This window comes from Crocodylus siamensis, chromosome 5, assembly GCF_052110815.1.
Source record: "Crocodylus siamensis isolate JL-2025a chromosome 5, ASM5211081v1, whole genome shotgun sequence".
Classification (NCBI taxonomy): domain Eukaryota; kingdom Metazoa; phylum Chordata; order Crocodylia; family Crocodylidae; genus Crocodylus; species Crocodylus siamensis.
In genome coordinates this window covers 203,966,614-203,971,307 of record NC_143399.1, presented here as the reverse complement: position 1 = coordinate 203,971,307, position 4,694 = coordinate 203,966,614, and the positions used below count along the sequence as shown (strand labels likewise).

Sequence of the window (4,694 nt, the reverse complement as noted above, 5' to 3'; positions counted from 1 at the left end):
TCTTTTAGTTGCCCCATGGTGCAAAGTTAGCGCGTCTGACTCCAGCTCAGAAGGGTGTGTTCATATCACCCTGGGGTCAGGCCCTTTCTTTAAAGAAAAAAAAACAAAAGACTTGCTTTAACATGTTGATAGGCCTATCTCATAGTGAAAACATTATTGGTATTTTTTATAATAGAGAAAAAATGGATTAAATGGTATAGTAAAGGTACTATAGATGGGCTCCATAGCTCAGTGGTAAGAGCACTGGTCTTGTAAATCAGTGGTCGTGAGTTCAAACCTCACTGGGGCCTTAGCATCTTCCTTTGCAGGCCATGATGGGGTCCTTAGCAGCAGCAAGGAAGTGGTTTTTATCTTGCTGGCTTCTGCCCTATTGACAATAGTGGAGCATAGCAGCTATTTTGAGTGGCCTCTGTTTTCAAAGTGTCTTTATGAAGATGCCTAAAATAACCAGGCTCTGGATAAAATGGCGAGATTTGATAACGCTTCACCCCAGGCACCTATGGGCTAGATCAGGGGTCAACAATGTTTTTCAGCAGGGTGGCAAAAACACCCGCAACCTTGACCTGTCCACCTCTTACTACTGGGGAGCTGCAAGGGGCCTGATCCTTGCTGTGATAGTGCAGCCGTGGCCCTTTCCCTGCCATGCAAGTGCCAAGCAAAAAGCCTTTGCGTGCCATGCTCTGGCACATGTGCCAGGGGCTGCCTACCTGTAGGCTAGCTCCTATTCTTCACCTTCTGCATCTGTCTGACTCTTTAAGCTGGGCTGAATCCTAGTCCTTTGGGACAGCTGCTGGCAACCTTCCAGGAGCACTGGGCCAAAATAACGCAGCTTTACCCGAGACGGGCCAATAACTCTCATCCAGTTGTTGTTTGCTGCCGACACGTGACCCACTGCAATAACTCTCTGCTGATGAAAGTCCAAGAGTATCTGGGCTTCACGGGCTAGATGACATTGCTTGGTGGGCCTTACCTGGCCTGTGGGCCAGAGGTTGCCAACACCTGATTTAGAAAATTGCTTCAGTACACATAAAAACAGGGAAATGTCAAGGGTTGGTTGTAGGACCGCTTTGCTTTGCTAGTTGTTAAAAACCGTTTAGCATGGTCCCTGGGCACGGTATTGGTCTAGCACATTCATTTTCCCAGAATAGGGGGTGAATTCCCAAAGGCTCTGGGACTTGCTGCTTTCTCTAAGCAACAACAAGTTTGGCTGTATCCTTAATAAAATTCTAGTGTCTTTGGTTAGAAAGTGCCCAGCGAAAACATTTTAGTAGTCCTGGTCTTTTGCAGCATCGTGCATTCATTAGGAAATGCAGATTTAAAATTATTTCTTTCACCATTTCCATGGTGCAAGAAATTATGTTAGATTGGGATTCAGGCTATCTGGTGTCAAATCCCAGACTCGGTCACAAATTTCTCATGTGACACTAATTATTTGATCTCTCTGCTCCTTGGATCTTCAAGTGTAAAAAAAAATTAGGAACATAGCATTTCTTTTCTCTCCTCTTATCATATTCTTCTGGGGAGAGAGTACTTGTTTTTATAGCTAGGTATAACCGCTAGCATAACGTGGTCCTGATCCTGGCTTGGACTTCTAAACACTCCTGCAGTAAAAATACAATGTAATAAAAGTAGTGATTTTTTGTCCTGTTGTATATTAGATCTGCTGCCTTGGGTTCAAGTCAGAAGTGCAGACAACGACAAAAATAAAGTAAGATTGAAGTTTTTCCAGCTTCATAAAAGATTCTGTTGGGGGTCAACTTTCAGTTTGATCTAAACATATTCAATCATCCCTTCACAACAGCAGCCTAATAGGTTGAAGTAGTGCTGAACTAGGATTTGGAAGAGAAATGCTGTCAAAGCTAAAACTGGTCTAAAATCTTGTATCATAATTAGTTTTTCTAGTGGAAATTTCCACCGGGAGTTTTACCAAAAGTGTGTGACGTGCCTGTTTTTATCAGTAGAAAATTGCCCCAAACTTAAGCAAACCCCAAAATGTTTGGACCCGGAAACAAAATGTTTTAGGGCCAGCCATGCTTTTTATTTTTTTTTTTTTGGCTCGTCAAAATTTCTGCTAAAAAAGCACCTGTGTACCCTTTGCCTTACCTCCCGCTGCTTTCCTGTAATTTTCCATGGTGAAAGAAGTAACACATTAGTGCTAATATTATTAATAATAATAATCAAAGTCAGTGCCCATTAGACGAAAAACATTCATACTAAACCACCTTCCTGAGCATGTCCTCTACACTTCATGGGCAGGCTATCGCCTTTTTATTTGACTTCAGATCCCAAGTGTCCTGCTCCACATTCTCTCATTATGAAAATTACAGGGAACATCTTGGCCGTGTTTGCCCAACCTGCCTGGATGTTATTCCCTTCCTCAGACACCCAGTCGTGCCATTCCTTCCTCCAGCACACACACGCATACGCTCATGCACTCACACATGCACATTATGCTCCAAGACTATTTTAAATGCTAATAAACATGTGTGGGCACTTTTTTCTCTTTGTTTGCTTTTCTGGTTAACCATCTCCACCGCTCCACCTCATCATCCCTTTTTTCCGGGAAAAAAATGTTCTGTATTGTTCTGTATGCCCCCCACAATTAAATTCCAGACAGCCTGTAAATTCATGCTTGGAGGAGACTGCTGAAGAGATTTCGTCTATTATGAAAGATAAGCCAAAAAAAGAGAGAGAGAGAAAGACAACCCTCAGTGCCTTCCAAGGTGCATAAACTCTTCTTGACCACCCAAATGCTTTCATGGATGAGGCAATGTTCCTTCCAGTTATAGAAGGGGGGTGGGAAAAAGAAAGAGAGACAGTGTGGGAGACTCTTTTTGGAAATGCAAAGGGATTTAGCAAACCAAATCCGGAGACGTTCAACCCAAAATGTGAATGCAGGAAGAGAGGGGTGTGTGGTTGTTACTGTTAATAAGGTCCCACTTGATCCCTGGAGCCTTATTTACATTTGAGTAAATACGGCACGCGGAATCCCTCGCAGGCCAGTAATTTGTAAGCTGGGACATCTACTTTCGGCAAATTAAAACTGGACTTGGCTGAGGTACAATGATGCAACTGTCTCTCTCTCTCTCCCTCTTTTTTTTTTTTCTCCCAGGGTAAACTTTGTGCTTTTTCAACCTGGTTGCTTTATAACCCTGCTACTGTCTCTGCACCAGGCTGGTGCTACAACGGAGGCCTAAAGCCAATATAACTGACCCCCTCCTGATTTTCCACCCTTTGATAGGAGGTCTGCAGGTCACCAGAGGGAGAGAAAAAAGGACACAGCTGTGGCACCCCTCAATCTCCAGGGATCTGCAGATCACTAGTTAATTTAATGAGGATTAAACCCCGTGACGTGTACAGGCGTCCCTTTTGATCATCTGCCGTCTGGGCTGTTCTCGGGGGAATGCAACAGTATTTTTGCCCTTTACTGGGTAGATCCAATATATGAGACAAAAAAGAAGGCTTTTAAGGGCTGTTGTGGAGTTGCACAGAGGAGACACCCTGCATAGGCAGGTTTTAGCAGTCCTATAACGTCCAGGATCTAAACTATGCATTCCCAAGCGCCATCTACTGGATCCCAATCTACCAGCTGACCACAAGCTTACAGACCCCTGACCAGACCTTAAAACTGGCCCAAGTCTCTCCCTGAACCTGACAATGGCTCTTATGAAATAATGTCTTGTGCCATTCATTTTCTGGGTGCTGCAGAAAGAGAACTGAGTTCACAACCTTGGGGTACGTGTAGGTCAAACCCGTGCAATCATCTTAAGAGTGTCTCTGCTGGTAGAGAGAGCAGTTTGGGGTGCTGACTTCTCACAGAAGATGCTCAGGTACTAGAGTGATGGATATATGACTTTGTCCCCACTTCTGGCCCCAACTTGAGGGTGTGCATTGGTAGCCTCCATCGGTAACATCCTGTACCATGCTCAGGCTCTCTGTCCCAGGTCAACTTTAAGCTTCACTTTGAGAAACACATGCAGGGCCATTCCAAGACACTGAGATGGGGGTAGGGGGCAATTATGTGGGCTACAGGACCACTTAAGGAGTTTTGGGGAGCTGTTGGAGGCTGCAAAATTCACCAAAAATCCTAACTGGTAGATTATTAGACTGGTCTGGGGGTGCCAGACAGAGTGGGTGGGGGGGGGGGTCTCTATGGAGATTAGCCTGGGATCCTTGTGGGCAGGGCAGGATCAACGGGGTGGATGGGATGGCATGGCATCTGGGAGTGGCATCTGGGGAGTGGGACAGGGCTGGGGCCAAGATCACCGGGTGGTGACAGTGAGGGGCCAGGGTCTGGGCCACCCTTCCTGCTCCCTGGCTCTGCTCCCCACCTGCCTGCCCACGGCCCCATCCCACCCCATCTCCCGGGCCAGTTCTCCATAGAGATCCCACCTGCCTGCTCTGTCCAGCACCTCTGGTGGTAGATGTGGGGTGGATGGCCCCACATGCCCAGGCAGCAGGGCTGGGTCTCATGATGGTGACACTGGCGGCAGCAGCTGAAAGGAGCTGCTGCTGCTGGGGAGCTGAGTCCAGCTGCTGTGCCAGCTGTGTCCTGCCATATGCACCATGGCCTGGGTTGCCCCCTGCATCTCAGATGGGCAGGCTTGAGGGACCCACCATAGACCAGGTAAAATCTCTTGGCAAGCCAGATGTGGCCTGCGGGCTGCATTTTGCCCACTCCTGCACTGAGGCAT

General features: G+C 46.7%; 1 non-coding gene across 1 annotated transcript; it reads left to right on the top strand.

The window, feature by feature from the left end:
• The first annotated feature begins 217 nt into the window (after positions 1-217).
• On the top strand, positions 218-290 carry TRNAT-UGU (transfer RNA threonine (anticodon UGU)). The gene has a single exon. It is a non-coding gene; the product is annotated as a tRNA-Thr (tRNA).
• The last annotated feature ends 4,404 nt before the right edge of the window (positions 291-4,694 follow it).